The sequence below is a fragment of the Aegilops tauschii genome, chromosome 7, assembly GCF_002575655.3.
Source record: "Aegilops tauschii subsp. strangulata cultivar AL8/78 chromosome 7, Aet v6.0, whole genome shotgun sequence".
Classification (NCBI taxonomy): domain Eukaryota; kingdom Viridiplantae; phylum Streptophyta; class Magnoliopsida; order Poales; family Poaceae; genus Aegilops; species Aegilops tauschii.
Genome location: NC_053041.3, coordinates 289,622,747 through 289,633,521, shown reverse-complemented (window position 1 = coordinate 289,633,521; position 10,775 = coordinate 289,622,747).

Genomic DNA, 10,775 nt, shown 5'->3' with positions numbered 1-10,775 from the left:
CTGGTGGCGAAACCCACCCTTACGGATCAGATCATCAAAGCTCAGAAGGTAGATCCGGGGATCTCCCGTATTAAGAGAAACATCAAGAAAGGAGTTGCGGATTGTTTCTCCGTTGATGACCAAGGTGTTGTGTTCTTTGGAGACCGCCTAGTGGTTCCCAAGGTACGCAACCTGAGGCGATTGATCCTTAAGGAAGCTCATGAATCTCCTCTCACCATTCATCCCGGCAGTACCAAAATGTATCAAGACCTACGCCAGAGGTTTTGGTGGACTAGGGTGAAGAGAGAAATTGCTCAATACATTGCTATTGCGACGTCTGCCGTCGTGTTAAAGCAGAGCATCAACGGCCTGCTGGCACCCTTTAGCCTCTGGCTATTCCTGAATGGAAATGGGATAAAATCGGTATGGATTTCATTACCGGGTTTCCCAGGACCAAGAGAGGGAATAATGCTATCTTAGTTGTTGTCGATCGTCTTTCCAAAGTAGCCCACTTCCTACCTGTTCGTGAGAGTATAACCGCTAGCCAGCTAGCAGACTTGTACATCTCCCGAATAGTGTCTCTTCATGGTGTTCCATTGGAAATTAACTCAGACCGTGGAAGTCTCTTCACCTCTCGATTTTGGGAAAGTTTCCAAAATGCTATGGGAACTCGTCTCTCTTTTAGCACCGCCTTTCACCCTCAATCAAGTGGTCAGGTAGAACGAGTTAATCAAATTCTGGAGGATATGCTCCGAGCTTCTGTCATCTCGTTCGGCATGGATTGGGAGAAATGCCTTCCATTCGCCGAGTTCGCTTATAACAATAGTTACCAAGCTAGCTTGGGCAAAGCTCCTTTCGAGGTTCTCTATGGACGAAAATGTCGAACGCCTCTTAACTGGTCAGAAACCGGGGAAAGACAACTCTTTGGCCCGGATATGATTCAGGAAGCAGAAGAGCAGGTTCGCATTATTCGTGAGAAATTGAAAACAGCCCAATCTCGCCAAAAGAGCCATTATGATCGCAAACATAAGGCTATGACTTTTGAGGTTGACGAGAAGGCTTAACTTCGGGTTACTCCTTTAAAGGGAACCCATCGATTCGGTATCAAAGGCAAATTGGCTCCTCATTACATTGGACCCTTTCGCATTCTTGCCAAGCGAGGAGAAGTTGCCTACCAATTGGAACTACCTCCGCATCTTTCCAAGGTTCATGCCGTCTTCCACGTTTCTCAACTCTGGCGTTGCTTCTCGGATCCTATCCGTGGAGTGGACCACGAAACGCTTGATCTCCAAGATAATCTCACATATCGGGAATATCCCGTTCGAATCCTTGATCAAGCCAAGCGTACCACTCGACGCCAAAACATCAAGTTTCTCAAGGTTCAATGGTCACACCATTCCGAGAAAGAAGCTACTTGGGAAAGGGAGGATCGTCTTCGACTTGAGTACCCCACCTTCTTCCCAACGGATCCTAAATCTCGGGACGAGATTCTTTTGAGTGGGGGTGAGTTGTCACATCCTAGCTAGTTCATGCATTAGAGTGTTGCATCATGTCTATTTTTCACAGAAACTTGAAATGGGGATGCCAGAAACCCCCAGCACCCCCCCTGAAACAACTAGGGTTTACTAAAATCCTTTTCAATGAACCTGAACTGCCCTCCATAAAAGTTCACCATCTTTGGTCCTGGCTAAAACCTCTGCCAAAAATGGTTTCATATTTTTGGAGGCCATTTTAAATTTTTGGACAAGCCATAAGTATTTGCATTTGGGCAATTTAAATCCTATAAATATTTTCAAATGCCCAAATAATCTTGAAGGTATTTTTAGGCTGTTGAGAATAATTTCAAAGGTGCCTCAGAATATTTTCAGGATTTTCCTAAATGGAATAGTATTTTTACTATTTCAAAACACAGTACAGAAACAAATAAAAAAAGGAGAACAGAAAGCAGAGAAGGACTTACCTGGCAGCCCACCTGGCGGCCCAGCACTGTGCTGGCCCGCGCCAGTCAGCTGCCTGCTCTCGCCAGAGCAGGCAGAGAGGTGACGCCGGCGAGCGCGAGCTCGCCACGGCGCCACCTGCTTGCCGCCTCGCCCATGGACGAGCTGGACGACCATTCACGACGCGCCCCAGAGCCCCTGGACACCCCCTTTCTCCCCCATCGCCTCTCCCTCGCCTTCCTCCACCATGGCCGACGCAGCCGCTGCCACCTCGCCGGAGTAGCCACGCCCACCATCGTCCTCGCGCAGTCCCACCGTGTCCAACAGCTCCGCCGTCGCCTTCTCCTTCGAGCAGGTCGAGCCCCGAGCGCTCGCTTGCCCCGAAGCTTCTGCTCCAACCTCGCCTTCGCCGCTCACCGTCGGAGATCCCTCCGCCATCACCACCGCAGCAGTTCGCCCCTGACCTCGCCGTCCGGTCCGTCGCAACCACCGTGATCCTGGCCACCTTCCCATCCTCTCCTTTCTCCCTCTCGAGCTCCGTAGCCACTGCACGTAGCTCACCCGCACGCGCCGCCGCACGAGCTCGTCGCCGACGAGGCTCCGGCCATCCAACGGTCGCACCACCATGGCCGTTAGCTCCACCGCATCGCCAGGAGCCCGTAGCACCATCGCACGCCCCTCACCGTGCTCTCTAGCGACGGGTTCGACTACACCCGTACCCCGGCAGCCGCACGGCTCGTCGCCGGCGTCGATTCCGGCAACCCCGAGCTCCACCACCACCACCAGTCGATGCGGTTTGCTCCCAGCTACACGTAGGTGCTCTCCGCCGTCCATTTGGTCGCCGGAGGAGGAATCCCGCACCCCACAGCCGCGTCTGGACGTCGCCGGCGGCTAAACGCCGGCGAGTCAGCGTGGTTTGACCACGGGTTGACTCCCCAGAGTCACTGACATGTGGGGCCCGCCTGCTAATTAATCTGAGTTAGAGTTTAAAATTAATCCTAATTAGTTAATTACCTAACAGTGACACTGACACAGGGGACCCACACGTCAGGTTTGACCTGGACGACCCCGTTGACCGCTGACGTCATCATGACACACTGCTGACGCAATAAGCAATTTAATTACTGGAATTATTCTTATATTGGAAATTCCAAAAATTATCACAAACTTCAAAAAATCATAGAAAATAATCTATAGCTCAGAATGAAAAGATTTATATATGAAAAATGATCAGAAAAATCCATTCTATCCATCTGTACTGGTTTCATGCATGTTTAAGCAAGATAACCTACTGTTTAATGCAGAATAAGATAAAGCACTAACATGGGCCATTTATGAACTTGGAATTTGAATATTGGATTCAAAATAGTTCAAACCCATCTGGTCTTAGTTGCATTAGCCCAATACATCCATTTTGCCATGTCTCATGCATGCATTATATTGTTGCACTTGCTTGGTGTTGATTGTGTTTTCGGTATGTTCATTGTGGTAGGTCCTGCCTCCGAGGATATTCACGAGTATCCAATTGAAGGGCAGTATCCCACCACCACTCTGTCAGGCAAGCAACCCATTGATCATTTCGATACAAACCAATCTTCTCGCTTCTGCTCTCATTTACTGCATTAAGACCACGCGATTCAAACTGTTGTGTGTTGCGGTAGTTGAACCCACTTTCCTTTGCATGACCTGTCATTGCCACAGTAACTAGATGAAACCCACTAGCATGTGTAGGAGTTGATTGAGCCATGTTGTGTTCCTACAATGCTATGCTTGCTACGCTTAGAGTCGTGTCAGGTCTGGCTCATCAGGGTGATGAACTAGAGTGAAAGTGTGTGTCGGTAATGAGAGTGAGGTGTTGAATACGATTTGGTAAAGGTATCGATGGGAGGCCATGTAGGAGTACATGGTGGGTTGTTTCATTGAGACCGTCCCTAAGAACTGAGATCTGTATGCGTGATTTAAGATTCAGCTACTACCACGCATTGGGCCCGAAACCAATGGACCCCCTCGGCTTCTTAATCACCCTTGTCCTCTGTCCAGGAGTTGCATGTAGTTTCTGGTGTTTGTAGTAAGCTGGAGGCCGTGGACAGCGCTGACCAAGGGGTGGGCTGTGATGCGGTAGGCTCGTGGCCCGGTGTACCGAGTCGCCCGTTTGGTGTCTCGGGAACCCTGCACACATCGTTCGGGGCCGTATGTGGAAACCTCGGCCGGACTCCCTGCGGATGGAACCTGAATAGGCGATAAACCTGGACTAGAGACTCGAGTGTTTAGGTAGGCTGTGGCCGACACCCTCGCTGGGCTTCCGCTTGAAGGTTGTCGAGTACACACTGTGTAAACGGTGGTAAGTGGTGAGAGCGTGTGTGACGAAGTACACCCCTGCAGGGTATAAAACTATTCGAATAGCCGCGTCCGCGGTAAAGGACTACTTGGTCGCTTATGCAGTTCATAGACAAGTAAATGGATACTATTAAAAGCCTCAAGAGAAGTGTGAGTACCGCGAATAGCCCTCTCGTGGGATGACGAGGGAGGATCCACGGTGGAGTATTGAAATGGTGTGTAGTGGACTCGTGTGCGAAAACTATTTCACAAGTGGTGTCTCGTAGGATAGCTTAGCCAAGAGTCAAAGCTGGCTTGCTGCAATAACTCCACTACCTTCTTGAGAATGAACATGTATAGTAGGATCTGTTGTAAGACTTGCTGAGTACCTTTGTACTCATGTTGCTTCAATTACTATTTTCAGACGACAACACCGCCCCTTCCGATGGGTTCTATGTAGAACTCGACGACGACGAGTGACTTGCCACCCAGGTGGTGATCTAGGCTTGTGAAGGGCCTATGTAGATAGACATGCTTCGTCAAGCCTTCTTTCTTTCTAGTGTCTGTACCCAGACAGTTTGCTTCCGCATGTGCTTGTATGATTGTATGACTTGAGTGTCGGGTCATGTGACCCCTATCTATATGAACAAGTTATGTAAGGCTCTCCGGAGCCCTTTAAATAAAGTACTTTGAGTTGTAGAGTTTTGTTGTGATGCCATGTTGTATTTGCACATATCGAGCATATTGTGTGTATGATTGAAATGCTTGGTATGTGTGGGATCCGACAATCTAGTTGTTTATCCTTGGCAGCCTCTCTTATGGGGAAATGTAGTCTAGTGCCTCCTTGAGCCATAGTAGTCCGCTACAGCCCGGTTCACCGGAGTCCTGCTAGCCCAGCACTACTGCTCTGGACACTCGACTGGCCGGCATGTGATTCATATCGTTCCTGTGTCTGTCCCTTCGGGGAAATGTCACGCGGTGACATCCGGAGTCCTGCCTAGCCTGCTACAGCCCGGGTTTCCGGAGTCCTGTTAGCCCAGTGCTACAGCCCGGATTCACACGCTGCTGACCGACACGTTCGATGTTGATTCATGTATGCCTGTCCCCATACGTTAGTGCCGCTTCGGGTTCACGACTAGCCATGTCGGCCCAGGTTCTCTGTCATATGGATGCTAGCGACATTGTCATATACGTGAGCCAAAAGGCGCAAACGGTCCCAGGCCATGGTAAGGCGACACCCGTGGGAGTACCGTGCGTGAGGCCGCAATGTGATATAAGGTGTTACAGGCTAGATCGGTGTGACTTGGAATCGGGGTCCTGACAGGGATCCAGCGTGTTGGGTTATGTGGTGCACCCCTTTAGGGAAGTTTATCCATTCGAATAGCCGTGTCCCTCGGTAAAAGGACGACCCGGAGTTGTACCTTGACCTTATGACAACTAGAACCAGATACTGAATAAAATACACCCTTCCAAGTGCCAGATACAACCCGGTGATCGCTCTCTAACAGGGCGACGAGGAGGGGATCGCCGGGTAGGATTATGCTATGCGATGCTACTTGGAGGACTTCAATCTACTCTCTTCTACATGCTGCAAGATGGAGATGGCCAGAAGCGTAATCTTCGACAGGATTAGCTATCCCCCTCTTATTCTGGCATTCTGCAGTTCAGTCCACCGATATGGTCCCTTTACACATATACTCATGCATATGTAGTGTAGCTCCTTGCTTGCGAGTACTTTGGATGAGTACTCACGGTTGCTTTTCTCCCTCTTTTCCCCTTTCTATACCTGATTGTCGCAACGAGATGCTGGAGTCCAGGAGCTAGAGACCCCGAGGATGATTCTACGTGGAGTTCGGCTTCGAGGAGTAGTTAGGAGGTCCCAGGCAGGAGGCCTTGCCTTTTCGATCGTTGCTACTTTTGTGCTAGCCTTCTTAAGGCAAACTTGTTTAACTTATGTCTGTACTCAGATATTGTTGCTTCTGCTGACTCGTCCATGATCGAGCACTTGTATTCGAGCCCTCGAGGCCCCTGGCTTGTATTATGATGCTTGTATGACTTATTTATGTTTTAGAGTTGTGTTGTGATATCTTCCCGTGAGTCCCTGATCTTGATCGTACACATTTGCATGCATGATTAGTGTACGGTCAAATCGGGGGCGTCACACCCCATGCCTCCGCTCAGTCCGACCACCAACCACCACCACACCCCACTCCTCTTCACCTTATCTCATATTTCTCGAGATGTCATTAGTTTTTACACATGGGATTACTCCCACAAGGGTCAATCACAACAAGTGTTTTAGAAAAAAAATGCATCTTGATGTTCCGTGCAATGCACGGATCTTGCTAGTACTCCTACACAAGACTAAGTTGGTGATGCTGGTGTGGCTGCCATCCGTCGTTTCTGACCATTAGATCTACATCTAATGATTGTGAGGTAAGTTGTTGCCTTTTCTCACCAACATCCCACTTGTCTACCAATTTGCAAAAAAACCCATAATTAGTATCTTAAAACCAACCACATCCCTACTTGACCTCACCAAAATAGCCCAAGGAATATATTCTAATTGAAACATAATATATCTCTAGTGACATATGTATATCAAAATTAGAGTGTTTTGTACCAAGTTTGTGAATAATTATTATTCTAATTATGATTCGTTGCAACGGACATGAACATTGATAGTATTTCCAACCATGCATTTTTTTCCTAGTATTCCATAGTTTCGAGTTTTCCATCAAGATATTAGTCACTCATGGTTGATATTTACTTTCAATCATGTACACATATGCACTATGTAACTAGCCTTGCTTATTGGCTTCCAAAGCTTAACTTTCACTCCTACTTACAATATGTAGAGTATTTAACAAAAAACTACCACTTTGAACCAGACCTAGGAAGAATCTATTGTACAAAAATAGCAAAAACATACCCAAAATTTCTTAATCCATGCCAAAAACTACCTAGTACTCCTACCGATTAGGTTCGTTTACACCCATTTATGACAGGGTTGGCCCACACGTCCGTGCTGACGAGGCAGCTTAAACCAACACATTTTGTTTGACCGTTGACACGAGAGACCCACATCTGACCTTCTATCCTGTTATTCCCCCTCAAATCATTATTTTTCTTGAACATTACTTCAAACAGTACTGATGCGTGTTCGTTGGTGACGCCGGTGATGAGCGAGTTGGCCGCCGCTCCGCCGGACGGGCCGGACGCCGCGCTGGCCTCCGCACGGGTTGGCAGGCTGGCCCGAGCGTGACTCACGAGCGAGCAAGCCGCCGCGCTGGCCTTCGCTCAAGCCAGATGGCTGGCCTTAGCGCGGCGCGCACGAGCAAGCCGCTGCACTGCCATGCCAATCTAGCTAGCAAACCTTGCAGACAAGTAGCTACACGGAGCTATCTTGGCTAGCTAGCGGCCGCGAGCGCCGGACGGAGTTGGCATCTGGGCTGCCGCAACATGGGCTCCGCACCGCCGGCGGTTTTGACCTCGCCTTCTACCGGCGGCGGTAGCTGCGTCCCATGGCCGAGGATGACTAGGTGGACGGGCCGGAGGTAGGAGGTCACTCGAGGATTTTTGTTGGTAAGAGCATGTACAATGGTTGATAAGGTAGTCTTATCTTAAGTCTGCCACGTATGCAAGTGGTAGTAGTTTCTTGGCATTTTAGTGGTTTCCTGCATTATTAGAGCAAGTACAATAGAGTTGAGTCAGCAGGCTATAAGAAATAAACTAGTATATTTCTGCTTAGTTGGAGGAAAGAGAAGAGGAGAGTGAAGGTAAGCGGGATCTTCGTGAAGAGCCAGCTCTAGCACGTGCTCCTAGGCACTTTGTGAGAATGAGAAGTGGGCCACATAATAGAAAAGTAGTACACTCTTTTGATCTATTATTGTACATGTTGGCTATATGATGGGCTGTAGATGACATGGCACTGGCTTATAGCCAGCAGCTGGCTATACTATTAACCATGCTCTTAGGGGTTTCTATTAAGGAACAATGTACGTACTACTAGCGACAAAAGGCGATTCTAGGTTGCGTTGTACTCCAACGAGTACTACTAGTGGTCGTGGGAGTGTATACCTCGTTTTGTGGGTTCGATCCCGGCCGAACGCACGGCGGCCTTTTTTAAAAAATAGTACTCCTACACTTCGCTGCGAGCCAATATTCTACACAGGTAGTTTGAGTTTTGAAGTCAAACGGGCGTGCGGCCCCACAATCCGGGTGCACTGGACAGCCTAGCCACGTGAACGGGTTTTCTTTCCCAGCATCCCGTGGCTCGCGTGGTTGCCCTAGCCGCACCTCGCTTGCAGCTTCCAGCTAGTAGCATATTTGAACTAGCGCCTCCCAGTTAAGCCCGAGGAGCCGGAAAAGCCTGGCGGGGCATTGGGAACTGTGTAATATGGCTCTGTACATAAAGTGCTCTACTACTACTCTGTAGCTTGTGGCGTTGCACGCATGGACTTCACTCCATTATCGGCTCTACTATAAAAGAAATTCCTCTTTACGTGTCTTTTTTTGAAACGGAGGCAAAAGCTTTCCTTCATCTCATTCATAAAGAAGGAACTACTAACAAAGTTCGACGAGATCCATTACACCTCCACAAATGGAAGCGAAAAGCCTAGTCTCGCTATATCAAATCACTCAAATGTTCTGCCCCCGCAGTAACCGTCACTGATAAACAGGCTGCTAGTGTGTGCATGAGAGGAGCGGCTGAGTAGGCCAGCTACGTGAGAGGAGCGGCTGAATAGAGCACCGAGAGTACCCACTAGGCCACTACGCAGGTGTACAGTACAGCGATGGTTCTAGAGAACAGTAGTACCCTCCACTTCCAACTATAGCTCCTTGGCCTGAGATTCAAGAGTTCAAAACTGGTGAACTATACTAGACTAGACTAGAAGTACAGTACATCGCACTACTAGTTGAGAAAAGTAGTACTAGTACTGCTACAGTACGAGTACGTACTCCTCCGTCACATAATGTAAGACGTTTTTTGACACTAGTTGGCGTGTACAAAAAATGGCAAAAACATACCCAAAATTTCTTAATCCATGCCAAAAACTACTACCTAGTGCCAAAAATTTCTTACTAGTGCTATTATTTACAGTATAATGCAAGCCCATAACGTTCCATAGTGCTAGTACTAGTAGTAAATAATAGCCTCACCCCTTCGCTGAGGAACGATCTACAGTTGGAAGGGACGAGGCCCTGCGGTTACTACGCTCTTATCTCCTCCTCGCCAGTTCCCCTCCCCCCGAAAAGAAGGCAGTTCGTCGTTGCTCCCATGGATTTGCCCGACGGTTCTCCTCCTCGTCGGGGATGGGAGACCTTGGACGACGATCCTCTGGGAGAAATCGCATGCCGCACCGACGTCCTCACCGCTGCAAGACTCGGTGCTTCCTGCACCAACTTTTTCAAGACGCTGCTTAAACAGGCTTGGGAAAAGGCCATGCTTGTTGGTCTTCCATGCGTCCTCGAGGAGAAGGTTCTTCTATGGGACAATCCTTCAAACAGTCCACCGCTCCCTGGCCATGGTTGCACGTTGACTCCGCTAGAGTTGCCGACGTTGAGAGGTAGTCCGATGAGCAGGTCAGTAATGGAGTTTGATCATGTAGTACTTAGTTATTCCATTTCCATCCTGTAATTTCTCCGCTGCCCACCGTCTTATATATAGGTATGGGTCGGTGACAACGAAGATTGGCTTGCATACCTCCGGCCGGATACCACCATCATTTTGCACAACATCCACAGTAGTGCGGCTGTTCCGGTAGACCCCTTCTCCACCATTGGGATCGGCCTTCCAGACTGGCTGGGCTTGAATACGTATGATGATGCCTACATGAGATTGAAGAAGATAGCAATTGCGGACCCGCCGACAAAGCGACGCGGCTACGACGATTACTATCTCATCGCGGTGTTCGACATAAGGATTGCCATCAATGCAAGAGGCAGTAACGGCAGAGGCTGGCGCATGTTGGCGGCGGCAGATTTGTACCCCTACACGTTCGAAGACGCCGTGCGCCATCTAGGCCACATCTTCGTGGTGACAAGCCAGGGGACTTGTTTCATCTGGTTGCCATCCTACGGTACGGGAGATTACAAACGGAATGCACAAACCATCATTTTCATCCCTAACGGTACTCCATTATTTTGCAGGGACCAGTCATCCCCGGATCAAAATAAGATCGCCGATCCTGGATGTGCATTTACATCCGCGATTCGGTCTAACCTGGAACCTTGTAGCTGACTTTGGCATATTGGGATCAACTATCTTAGCAGTCGTTACCCATGGTACCACTGATGTGCAACATGGTCACACAATCTACCACGATCGGACCGTCACCATCTACCCAGGTATTCCATTTTTTAACCCTCTCGCCTTCTCTTTCATTGTTGTACTAGTAGTATACTTTGTAGTACTAGTAGGAGTACTTTTTACCTTGGAGGACGCGTATAGCTAGCTAGGCCCTTGAAGACTTGAACCCACCAGCTGCCACCATTTTTGTTTTTCCATGTCTTACTATCTCATCCATGTAGCCAAGAGTG